The 12,739-nt window shown below is 43.2% G+C and overlaps 6 non-coding genes across 6 annotated transcripts; all 6 read left to right on the plus strand.

Moving 5' to 3' along the window:
- Positions 1 to 4,990: 4,990 nt before the first annotated feature.
- On the plus strand, positions 4,991 to 5,172 carry LOC141235768 (U2 spliceosomal RNA). Its single transcript, XR_012301529.1, has one exon. It is a non-coding gene; the product is annotated as a U2 spliceosomal RNA (small nuclear RNA).
- Positions 5,173 to 6,287: 1,115 nt separating this feature from the next.
- On the plus strand, positions 6,288 to 6,478 carry LOC141235700 (U2 spliceosomal RNA). The gene has a single exon (XR_012301467.1). It is a non-coding gene; the product is annotated as a U2 spliceosomal RNA (small nuclear RNA).
- A 1,115-nt stretch (positions 6,479 to 7,593) lies between these two features.
- On the plus strand, positions 7,594 to 7,784 carry LOC141235497 (U2 spliceosomal RNA). Its single transcript, XR_012301270.1, has one exon. It is a non-coding gene; the product is annotated as a U2 spliceosomal RNA (small nuclear RNA).
- A 1,115-nt stretch (positions 7,785 to 8,899) lies between these two features.
- Positions 8,900 to 9,090, plus strand: LOC141235498 (U2 spliceosomal RNA). The gene has a single exon (XR_012301271.1). It is a non-coding gene; the product is annotated as a U2 spliceosomal RNA (small nuclear RNA).
- A 1,115-nt stretch (positions 9,091 to 10,205) lies between these two features.
- Positions 10,206 to 10,396, plus strand: LOC141235703 (U2 spliceosomal RNA). The gene has a single exon (XR_012301470.1). It is a non-coding gene; the product is annotated as a U2 spliceosomal RNA (small nuclear RNA).
- A 1,115-nt stretch (positions 10,397 to 11,511) lies between these two features.
- On the plus strand, positions 11,512 to 11,702 carry LOC141235499 (U2 spliceosomal RNA). Its single transcript, XR_012301272.1, has one exon. It is a non-coding gene; the product is annotated as a U2 spliceosomal RNA (small nuclear RNA).
- Positions 11,703 to 12,739: the final 1,037 nt, after the last annotated feature.

Consider the following 12,739-nt stretch of genomic DNA (forward strand, 5'->3'; position numbering starts at 1 on the left):
TAAGGGATCTAGAGGTTGACAACATGTCTTCTTAACGGGAGTCCAGGAGCTCATCTCCACAAATGGACTTTTTAGGATCCTTGGGTGGCTCCGTAGTTTGAAACCAATTCTGGTTATCGCTTCTCGGCCTTTTGGCTACGACCAAGTGTTGTTGCTGGAAGACTCCAAAGCCTATCGCATCCTCGGCCTTGAGGCATCGGCAGTTCTACTGTCTTAAGCCTCCTGCTGCTATAGGGGGTGTGCGTGCTGAAGAGAACCAAGAAGGCGATCGACTTATCTGAATATGGCGATGGCGACATCGGCTACTCTCCGTTCTGCTGGAGCTGGCGACTTGAAGATCAAGAACTCTTTCAAGATTGAAGTTGAAGAGCGAGCCCGTGACAAGTTCTCCCTGTCTTTCTTCGTGAGGAAGGTCCTGCTTGAGATCCTGCAGGTGAAAAGGGAGAACATTCTGGCACTTCAAGATGCTCCTGGACGCTTTGTGCTTACCCTGACCTCTGAAGTGGCATCTCAGAATTTTTACCATCAGATCAAGCTGAGACTTCAGGAGGAAGATCTTAAAGGACTGTGTTTTGTGACCCTCTGCCTGGCAGAAGAGAAGTCTGTGGGGGTTCATATGAGCAATCCGCATGTCTCTGAAAAGGATGTGGCTGCGTTTCTGCATAACTATTGCTCTGAGGTCCACTTTTCTCACAAAATCATGAACTCTGAGAGGTTGTGGACCGGAAAATACAAGTTCATCGTGAAGCTGAGAGAAGGTTTGGGAATTGGTGGACTCATTCATCCGCCTCAGAGCTTCCTGATTGGCAGAGAGAGAGGAAGACTCTTCTATCCAGGGATGCCTATCTTCTGCAGAAAATGTATGGACTTTGGGCATTCCTTTGAGAGCTGCAAGGAGGAGAACGCTCTTTGCAAGAAGTGCTATCAAAAAGGACATGTCACTCTGAACTGCCCAAATCAGATGATCTGTAATATCTGCCGTATCCCTGGGCACTCTTTTCGGGATTGTCCGTTGAGAAAAAAGACCTTCAGCTATGCAGATGCAGCTCGGGGGGGAGCCCCTCCGAAGCGGTCCAGTCCTGAAGAACAAACAGACAAATCCAAGGACCCTCCCGGGAACCCTTCTGGGGATCCGCCCAAGGACACTGCTGGGGACCCGCCTGGGGATAGCATTGTTCTCAAGGATTGGTCGGAGAGTCCAGATGGTCATGTGGTGGAGGAGAATCCAGCTGAGTCTGAAGTGGAGATGGGAGAGGAGTCTTCTAAGGAGGCTGGTGGTGAGGAGGAGGAGGAGATTAACATTGACGTGGAGGTTTTGAGGAAAAGGAAAAAGGAGAAGTCGAGTTTGTTTAAGGGAGAGAGCGCCAGCAAAAGACCTGCTGGGCGTTTGAAAATAGTCCTCCCTAATTACTCACCTAAACCGATCATCTCAGTTCCTAAACCTGTAAACCCATCTGATCCGGTGAACATCGAGGAATTCTCAGACACGGACGTTTCTGCGGGTCCCTCTACCCCGGTCGGATTCATGTCAGATACGGACTCAAGCTCTGTTTAAATGATTTATGGCTACACTCAAAATTACCTCACTAAATGTGAGGAGTTTAAAGGGCTCTGTCAAGAGAGCTGCTTTATTTTCTTACCTGATGACTTTAGATGCTGATATTTTTTTACTTCAAGAATGCGGCATTGACCATGACCCTAACTATAACAAACTAAGGGAAGATTGGGCGAACGGACCTTCCATCTGGTCCGGTGAAAATGGATCGCGTGCTACTGGTGTTGGCGTCCTGTTTAAAAACAAAGACTTTAAGGTTACCTCGTTCACTGAAGTTGAACCTGGACGTGCACTAGTTGTTAATGTGAGTTACTGTGGATCCGAGTTCAAGCTGATTAATGTTTATGCATCTCCGATTAAAGAGGAAAGATCCAGTTTATTAGATATCATCAAACTCTTTATACCTGGTCCTACACCAACTGTGGTTGGCGGTGACTTCAATTGTATCCGGTCTGATGAAAATAGGACATCAGGTACTAGAAGGAAAGACAAAACTGAGATGCAGTTAAAAAATCTAATCGACGATACTTGCCTGAATGATGTCTGGAGAGTAAAGAATACCTCTGAACCAGGATACACTTGGGAGAACAATCTTCTAAAATCAAGAATTGACTTTGTTCTGACATCACAGAGTTTTAAAGTGAATAAAGTGGATCTAACAGGTAACATCTTTTCTGACCACAAAACGTTAATTACTCACTTGGAATTGCCCAGTCTAGAGAAAGGGCGAGGTGTCTGGAAGTTGAACACTCTGCTGCTGGAAGATGAAAGTATAAAAGAGGAATTTTTGAAATTTTATAAAAAACTACAGGGGAAAAAACATTATTACAAAAGAATTCTAGAATGGTGGGAGTATGTGAAGTCTCAAATTAGACATTTTTTTCTCTTAGCTGGCAAAAGGAAGGCCAGACAGAATCAGAAATGGTTTAAAGACCTGAATACAAAACTGCAAACAGGTTACAAACTCAGAAATGCAGGGATAGATATGGAGGATGTTATTTTACAAGTCAAAGAAGACATTAAAAAAGCAATTGAACAGAAAGGCAAAGAAATAATTTTCAACGCCAAGGTAGAACATATGGAAAAAAATGAAACATGTTCCAGGTTCTTTTTCAAAAAATCTTTAGAACCCAAAGAATTAATTAAAGAACTTGATGGTGAAACAACTAAAGATGGACTGTTGGACAAAGCGCAAACTTTTTATCAAAATCTTTTTAGCGAAAAGAAAATTGACGCTGATTTTTTACCTGATGCTCTTAATTCATTGCAGAATCACCTTGAAAAGCAAGATCAAGAGTTGTTGATTGAAGATATCTGTGAAGAAGAACTGCTAAGTGCAATCAAAAGCTTTTCTAGAGGAAAAACACCGGGTACTGACGGACTACAAATTGAATTTTATCTTACTTTTTGGGAGATTTTAAAAGACGACCTGTTTGAGATTTTTAAAGCTGTCTTTTTATGTGACAAATTGCCTGAATCTTGGAGAAGTGGTGTGGTCACCCTGCTTTTTAAAAAAGGAGATAAGACTAATCTAGAGAACTGGAGACCAATCACGTTACTCAACGTAGATTATAAAATTATGGCAAAAATCATGGTGAACAGAATGAAGAAGGTGATAGAGAAGGTCGTGCATCCTGATCAGGTATGTGGTGTGCCTGGTCGTACAATTGCAGAAAACTTGAATATTATACGGGACGCAATTTGGTATCAGCAAGAGAGGAAGCAAAAGCTAGCTCTTCTGTCCCTTGATTTCCAGAAAGCGTACGACAGAGTCTCTCATAAGTACCTGTATTCTGTGTTAAAGAAAATGAAATTCCCGGATGTTTTTATTAAGCACATTGCACTTTTATATGATGGAAGTTTTAGCAGGATTTTAATTAATGGTTTTTTATCTTCAGAAGTTGTTCTAAAGTCGGGCGTCAAACAAGGATGCCCACTTTCGCCTCTGCTCTTTATCTGCGCAATCGAGCCTCTACTGGCAATGTTGAGGAAAGATAAGATGGTGAAAGGTGTACCCATACCAGGTGGAAATGGACTAAGTACTAAGTCACTGGGGTACATGGATGACATCACGATCCTGTGCGACTCAGAACAATCGCTGAGAAGAGCAGTAAGAACTACTGATTTTTTCTGTTTAGCATCTGCCTTCAAACTGAACTTGGAGAAGAGCGAATGTCTTGGATTCGGTGATTGGTCAGATGCGCAGATTCCTCAACTTAAAATAAGAAGTGATAAGATCAAAATTTTAGGTGTTGTGTTTACAAAAAAGAATGATGGAGAAGAAAGTTGGCAGTTGGTGAAGGAGAAAATGCAAAAGAAGATAAGTTTATGGAAACTCAGAAAATTATCAATGGAAGGTAAAAACTTGATCATTAAGTCTTTGTTGTTGCCGATAATGTTGTTTTTAAGTATGGTGTACCCCCCGAATGAGAACACAGTAAAGTTTCTCCAGAGACAAATTTTTCTTTTTCTGTGGGGATCAAAAATGGAGAAGGTTCGAAGAGAGACAATGTACAAGCAGCATAAATATGGTGGAAAGAATATCCCAAATATCAAAAAAATTTTGTACCTAAAGTTCTTTAGTTTTTGCTTCAAAATGACCAATCTAAGAACTCATTGGTCTTTCTACTTAAGATATGCAGCTGGAGATATCTTTAGGAAAAGAAAGTGGATAACATTGCCCCCAAATTCTCCTGTCCTAATTACACCGCCAAAACAATATGTCTTACTAGAAAAAACAATTAGACTTTATAACTTACCTGAAGTAGATGTGGAGATGCTGTCAAATTCAAGAAGACTGGCTCTAGAGACAAAGAGAAAAGAAACGATGACAGCAGTGGCAAACTTTACATACACTAAAAGTGGAAGAATTTGGAGAATGACTTATGCACCTTATCTAACAAATGAATATAAAGACTTGGCATGGGCAATAGTGCAAGAATGTGTTCCTGTTAGATTTTTTCAACACAGAAGGGGATTGTGCAATACTGCAAGATGCCCTAGAACAGGCTGTGTTAGAGAGGAAACAGTTTTACACACCTTTTGGAACTGTTTTTATGCCCAAAATGTCTGGAAAGAAGTTGGAAGTCTCTTAAAGTTTGTTACTGGTCTTAAGTTTTTAAATCACGAAGAAGTTTTATATGGAAATTTTACATGTCAATCAAAAGAAAAAGAAAGAGTCATTTGGATAATGATAAATGGAATAAAGAATGCGCTATGGAAAGTCCGAAACATATTGCTTTTTAAAAGAGATTTTATAAGTGAAAGTGAATGCATAAAATTAGCACTAAGTGAAATATATATTTATTACCTGTTAGATCTGAAGAGAATTGGGAAAAAAAGAGCCAAGAGTCTATGGAACTTTCATCTGTGGAACCTTGTAGCATGAACAGATTATAAGGCAAGAGAAATATTAGAAGAGAAATAACAACTGAAATATAAGAACAAAATGAAAAAGAAAAAAATCTGTTCTTATCAGTTTAATATCTGATACGTCCCCTATCTGGGGACCATATATTAAATGGATTTTTAGAACAGGGAGATGGAAAAAGAGCTTGCTCTGTCCACTCCACGCATTGACCTGGTATTGCAGTATCTCCAGGACCGGTGCACCCCTTCTTTAATGTAGTTTCTAAAATCAGAAAGAATTGAATTCAATGTTTTTTGTTCATTTTGCTTGTTTGTCGGATTTGGGGATGGACTCTTTGGCTTTGCTTTTCTTCTCCTCATTGGATTTTTCATGTTCAAAGTTGCAGAAGCCAGATTACAAGCTCATTTTGGTTCAACCTCCGCAACTGTGCATTGCATTGCCATGTAATGTGATGCAATGCTATCTTTCTAGCTCTCCCTTTTTACTTCCTTTTGGATAAACAGACATATTAGGCAAGCATTTTGGAGCTTTCACCTAAATAACTACAGGTGGTGAGATAAGCTGCACAATATAATTGACCTTTCAGTATATTGTTGCACACACACCATCTATTTAGCAAATGCCCTTGTTATCAACAGCAGCCTTTTAAACTCACCTGAGCTAACAGGTATGTGCGCTGGTTACTCTGCTGCGCTTAAAATTTCTTTTTTGGTTTGCTACAATGCCTTTTCTGAAACGTTGTCTCCTTCTGCTGGAACACTGACTTCTTTCATTTAATGCCTGCAGACTATAAAAGAGAACCCAACCCAAAAAGTTTGGTTGATTAGTCTGTGGCATTCTGTTAAACTGTTGCTTATGGCGGTCTCTGTGAGCTTCTCAGCGACATTCAGCCAGCCAGGTATCCTGCCTGCAGTAGATGGAATGTGGCAATGGAACGCTGGCTGCGCGTGTCATAATAGGCTCTGAGCCTTTATATACCTGTGCACAGCAGCAGCCACCTTCAGTCTGCTGCTGGACAGCCAGCAGCAGCAGCAGCAGGAGAGGTATGTAATCAGGAGCCCTCCTGCTAAGGGTAGACAGCTGCTCGTTCCACCCCACCCCCCGCCTTAATTGGTTCTCCTCCCTTCCAACGGTGTTGAGGCGGGTGGGAACAGCAGGGGGTGAAGGTGCTGTGTTTAAAGAGGTGGAGTTATGCAGATCTAAAACGCGTGGATTGCAGCAGCAGCAAGCCGAAAAGTGCAGGCATGTAAGGGATCTAGAGGTTGACAACATGTCTTCTTAACGGGAGTCCAGGAGCTCATCTCCACAAATGGACTTTTCAGGATCCTTGGGTGGCTCCGTAGTTTGAAACCAATTCTGGTTATCGCTTCTCGGCCTTTTGGCTAAGATCAAGTGTAGTATCTGTTCTTATCAGTTTAATATCTGATACGTCCCCTATCTGGGAACCATATATTAAATGGATTTTTAGAACAGGGAGATGGAAAAAGAGCTTGCTCTGTCCACTCCACGCATTGACCTGGTATTGCAGTATCTCCAGGACCGGTGCACCCCTTCTTTAATGCAGTTTCTAAAATCAGAAAGAATTGAATTCAATGTTTTTTGTTCATTTTGCTTGTTTGTCGGATTTGGGGATGGACTCTTTGGCTTTGCTTTTCTTCTCCTCATTGGATTTTTCATGTTCAAAGTTGCAGAAGCCAGATTACAAGCTCATTTTGGTTCAACTTCAGCAACTGTGCATTGCATTGCCATGTAATGTGATGCAATGCTATCTTTCTAGCTCTCCCTTTTTACTTCCTTTTGGATAAACAGACATATTAGGCAAGCATTTTGGAGCTTTCACCTAAATAACTACAGGTGGTGAGATAAGCTGCACAATATAATTGACCTTTCAGTATATTGTTGCACACACACCATCTATTTAGCAAATGCCCTTGTTATCAACAGCAGCCTTTTAAACTCACCTGAGCTAACAGGTATGTGCGCTGGTTACTCTGCTGCGCTTAAAATTTCTTTTTTGGTTTGCTACAATGCCTTTTCTGAAACGTTGTCTCCTTCTGCTGGAACACTGACTTCTTTCATTTAATGCCTGCAGACTATAAAAGAGAACCCAACCCAAAAAGTTTGGTTGATTAGTCTGTGGCATTCTGTTAAACTGTTGCTTATGGCGGTCTCTGTGAGCTTCTCAGCGACATTCAGCCAGCCAGGTATCCTGCCTGCAGTAGATGGAATGTGGCAATGGAACGCTGGCTGCGCATGTCATAATAGGCTCTGAGCCTTTATATACCTGTGCACAGCAGCAGCCACCTTCAGTCTGCTGCTGGACAGCCAGCAGCAGCAGCAGCAGGAGAGGTATGTAATCAGGAGCCCTCCTGCTAAGGGTAGACAGCTGCTCGTTCCACCCCACCCCCCGCCTTAATTGGTTCTCCTCCCTTCCAACGGTGTTGAGGCGGGTGGGAACAGCAGGGGGTGAAGGTGCTGTGTTTAAAGAGGTGGAGTTATGCAGATCTAAAACGCGTGGATTGCAGCAGCAGCAAGCCAAAAAGTGCAGGCATGTAAGGGATCTAGAGGTTGACAACATGTCTTCTTAACGGGAGTCCAGGAGCTCATCTCCACAAATGGACTTTTCAGGATCCTTGGGTGGCTCCGTAGTTTGAAACCAATTCTGGTTATCGCTTCTCGGCCTTTTGGCTAAGATCAAGTGTAGTATCTGTTCTTATCAGTTTAATATCTGATACGTCCCCTATCTGGGGACCATATATTAAATGGATTTTTAGAACAGGGAGATGGAAAAAGAGCTTGCTCTGTCCACTCCACGCATTGACCTGGTATTGCAGTATCTCCAGGACCGGTGCACCCCTTCTTTAATGCAGTTTCTAAAATCAGAAAGAATTGAATTCAATGTTTTTTGTTCATTTTGCTTGTTTGTCGGATTTGGGGATGGACTCTTTGGCTTTGCTTTTCTTCTCCTCATTGGATTTTTCATGTTCAAAGTTGCAGAAGCCAGATTACAAGCTCATTTTGGTTCAACTTCAGCAACTGTGCATTGCATTGCCATGTAATGTGATGCAATGCTATCTTTCTAGCTCTCCCTTTTTACTTCCTTTTGGATAAACAGACATATTAGGCAAGCATTTTGGAGCTTTCACCTAAATAACTACAGGTGGTGAGATAAGCTGCACAATATAATTGACCTTTCAGTATATTGTTGCACACACACCATCTATTTAGCAAATGCCCTTGTTATCAACAGCAGCCTTTTAAACTCACCTGAGCTAACAGGTATGTGCGCTGGTTACTCTGCTGCGCTTAAAATTTCTTTTTTGGTTTGCTACAATGCCTTTTCTGAAACGTTGTCTCCTTCTGCTGGAACACTGACTTCTTTCATTTAATGCCTGCAGACTATAAAAGAGAACCCAACCCAAAAAGTTTGGTTGATTAGTCTGTGGCATTCTGTTAAACTGTTGCTTATGGCGGTCTCTGTGAGCTTCTCAGCGACATTCAGCCAGCCAGGTATCCTGCCTGCAGTAGATGGAATGTGGCAATGGAACGCTGGCTGCGCGTGTCATAATAGGCTCTGAGCCTTTATATACCTGTGCACAGCAGCAGCCACCTTCAGTCTGCTGCTGGACAGCCAGCAGCAGCAGCAGCAGGAGAGGTATGTAATCAGGAGCCCTCCTGCTAAGGGTAGACAGCTGCTCGTTCCACCCCACCCCCCGCCTTAATTGGTTCTCCTCCCTTCCAACGGTGTTGAGGCGGGTGGGAACAGCAGGGGGTGAAGGTGCTGTGTTTAAAGAGGTGGAGTTATGCAGATCTAAAACGCGTGGATTGCAGCAGCAGCAAGCCGAAAAGTGCAGGCATGTAAGGGATCTAGAGGTTGACAACATGTCTTCTTAACGGGAGTCCAGGAGCTCATCTCCACAAATGGACTTTTCAGGATCCTTGGGTGGCTCCGTAGTTTGAAACCAATTCTGGTTATCGCTTCTCGGCCTTTTGGCTAAGATCAAGTGTAGTATCTGTTCTTATCAGTTTAATATCTGATACGTCCCCTATCTGGGGACCATATATTAAATGGATTTTTAGAACAGGGAGATGGAAAAAGAGCTTGCTCTGTCCACTCCACGCATTGACCTGGTATTGCAGTATCTCCAGGACCGGTGCACCCCTTCTTTAATGCAGTTTCTAAAATCAGAAAGAATTGAATTCAATGTTTTTTGTTCATTTTGCTTGTTTGTCGGATTTGGGGATGGACTCTTTGGCTTTGCTTTTCTTCTCCTCATTGGATTTTTCATGTTCAAAGTTGCAGAAGCCAGATTACAAGCTCATTTTGGTTCAACTTCAGCAACTGTGCATTGCATTGCCATGTAATGTGATGCAATGCTATCTTTCTAGCTCTCCCTTTTTACTTCCTTTTGGATAAACAGACATATTAGGCAAGCATTTTGGAGCTTTCACCTAAATAACTACAGGTGGTGAGATAAGCTGCACAATATAATTGACCTTTCAGTATATTGTTGCACACACACCATCTATTTAGCAAATGCCCTTGTTATCAACAGCAGCCTTTTAAACTCACCTGAGCTAACAGGTATGTGCGCTGGTTACTCTGCTGCGCTTAAAATTTCTTTTTTGGTTTGCTACAATGCCTTTTCTGAAACGTTGTCTCCTTCTGCTGGAACACTGACTTCTTTCATTTAATGCCTGCAGACTATAAAAGAGAACCCAACCCAAAAAGTTTGGTTGATTAGTCTGTGGCATTCTGTTAAACTGTTGCTTATGGCGGTCTCTGTGAGCTTCTCAGCGACATTCAGCCAGCCAGGTATCCTGCCTGCAGTAGATGGAATGTGGCAATGGAACGCTGGCTGCGCGTGTCATAATAGGCTCTGAGCCTTTATATACCTGTGCACAGCAGCAGCCACCTTCAGTCTGCTGCTGGACAGCCAGCAGCAGCAGCAGCAGGAGAGGTATGTAATCAGGAGCCCTCCTGCTAAGGGTAGACAGCTGCTCGTTCCACCCCACCCCCCGCCTTAATTGGTTCTCCTCCCTTCCAACGGTGTTGAGGCGGGTGGGAACAGCAGGGGGTGAAGGTGCTGTGTTTAAAGAGCTGGAGTTATGCAGATCTAAAACGCGTGGATTGCAGCAGCAGCAAGCCGAAAAGTGCAGGCATGTAAGGGATCTAGAGGTTGACAACATGTCTTCTTAACGGGAGTCCAGGAGCTCATCTCCACAAATGGACTTTTCAGGATCCTTGGGTGGCTCCGTAGTTTGAAACCAATTCTGGTTATCGCTTCTCGGCCTTTTGGCTAAGATCAAGTGTAGTATCTGATCTTATCAGTTTAATATCTGATACGTCCCCTATCTGGGGACCATATATTAAATGGATTTTTAGAACAGGGAGATGGAAAAAGAGCTTGCTCTGTCCACTCCACGCATTGACCTGGTATTGCAGTATCTCCAGGACCGGTGCACCCCTTCTTTAATGCAGTTTCTAAAATCAGAAAGAATTGAATTCAATGTTTTTTGTTCATTTTGCTTGTTTGTCGGATTTGGGGATGGACTCTTTGGCTTTGCTTTTCTTCTCCTCATTGGATTTTTCATGTTCAAAGTTGCAGAAGCCAGATTACAAGCTCATTTTGGTTCAACTTCAGCAACTGTGCATTGCATTGCCATGTAATGTGATGCAATGCTATCTTTCTAGCTCTCCCTTTTTACTTCCTTTTGGATAAACAGACATATTAGGCAAGCATTTTGGAGCTTTCACCTAAATAACTACAGGTGGTGAGATAAGCTGCACAATATAATTGACCTTTCAGTATATTGTTGCACACACACCATCTATTTAGCAAATGCCCTTGTTATCAACAGCAGCCTTTTAAACTCACCTGAGCTAACAGGTATGTGCGCTGGTTACTCTGCTGCGCTTAAAATTTCTTTTTTGGTTTGCTACAATGCCTTTTCTGAAACGTCGTCTCCTTCTGCTGGAACACTGACTTCTTTCATTTAATGCCTGCAGACTATAAAAGAGAACCCAACCCAAAAAGTTTGGTTGATTAGTCTGTGGCATTCTGTTAAACTGTTGCTTATGGCGGTCTCTGTGAGCTTCTCAGCGACATTCAGCCAGCCAGGTATCCTGCCTGCAGTAGATGGAATGTGGCAATGGAACGCTGGCTGCGCGTGTCATAATAGGCTCTGAGCCTTTATATACCTGTGCACAGCAGCAGCCACCTTCAGTCTGCTGCTGGACAGCCAGCAGCAGCAGCAGCAGGAGAGGTATGTAATCAGGAGCCCTCCTGCTAAGGGTAGACAGCTGCTCGTTCCACCCCACCCCCCGCCTTAATTGGTTCTCCTCCCTTCCAACGGTGTTGAGGCGGGTGGGAACAGCAGGGGGTGAAGGTGCTGTGTTTAAAGAGGTGGAGTTATGCAGATCTAAAACGCGTGGATTGCAGCAGCAGCAAGCCGAAAAGTGCAGGCATGTAAGGGATCTAGAGGTTGACAACATGTCTTCTTAACGGGAGTCCAGGAGCTCATCTCCACAAATGGACTTTTCAGGATCCTTGGGTGGCTCCGTAGTTTGAAACCAATTCTGGTTATCGCTTCTCGGCCTTTTGGCTAAGATCAAGTGTAGTATCTGTTCTTATCAGTTTAATATCTGATACGTCCCCTATCTGGGGACCATATATTAAATGGATTTTTAGAACAGGGAGATGGAAAAAGAGCTTGCTCTGTCCACTCCACGCATTGACCTGGTATTGCAGTATCTCCAGGACCGGTGCACCCCTTCTTTAATGCAGTTTCTAAAATCAGAAAGAATTGAATTCAATGTTTTTTGTTCATTTTGCTTGTTTGTCGGATTTGGGGATGGACTCTTTGGCTTTGCTTTTCTTCTCCTCATCGGATTTTTCATGTTCAAAGTTGCAGAAGCCAGATTACAAGCTCATTTTGGTTCAACTTCAGCAACTGTGCATTGCATTGCCATGTAATGTGATGCAATGCTATCTTTCTAGCTCTCCCTTTTTACTTCCTTTTGGATAAACAGACATATTAGGCAAGCATTTTGGAGCTTTCACCTAAATAACTACAGGTGGTGAGATAAGCTGCACAATATAATTGACTTTTCAGTATATTGTTGCACACACACCATCTATTTAGCAAATGCCCTTGTTATCAACAGCAGCCTTTTAAACTCACCTGAGCTAACAGGTATGTGCGCTGGTTACTCTGCTGCGCTTAAAATTTCTTTTTTGGTTTGCTACAATGCCTTTTCTGAAACGTTGTCTCCTTCTGCTGGAACACTGACTTCTTTCATTTAATGCCTGCAGACTATAAAAGAGAACCCAACCCAAAAAGTTTGGTTGATTAGTCTGTGGCATTCTGTTAAACTGTTGCTTATGGCGGTCTCTGTGAGCTTCTCAGCGACATTCAGCCAGCCAGGTATCCTGCCTGCAGTAGATGGAATGTGGCAATGGAACGCTGGCTGCGCGTGTCATAATAGGCTCTGAGCCTTTATATACCTGTGCACAGCAGCAGCCACCTTCAGTCTGCTGCTGGACAGCCAGCAGCAGCAGCAGCAGGAGAGGTATGTAATCAGGAGCCCTCCTGCTAAGGGTAGACAGCTGCTCGTTCCACCCCACCCCCCGCCTTAATTGGTTCTCCTCCCTTCCAACGGTGTTGAGGCGGGTGGGAACAGCAGGGGGTGAAGGTGCTGTGTTTAAAGAGGTGGAGTTATGCAGATCTAAAACGCGTGGATTGCAGCAGCAGCAAGCCGAAAAGTGCAGGCATGTAAGGGATCTAGAGGTTGACAACATGTCTTCTTAACG

The sequence above is a fragment of the Phyllobates terribilis genome, unplaced genomic scaffold, assembly GCF_046119375.1.
Source record: "Phyllobates terribilis strain yellow unplaced genomic scaffold, ASM4611937v1 Scaffold_682__1_contigs__length_827410, whole genome shotgun sequence".
Taxonomy (NCBI): domain Eukaryota; kingdom Metazoa; phylum Chordata; class Amphibia; order Anura; family Dendrobatidae; genus Phyllobates; species Phyllobates terribilis.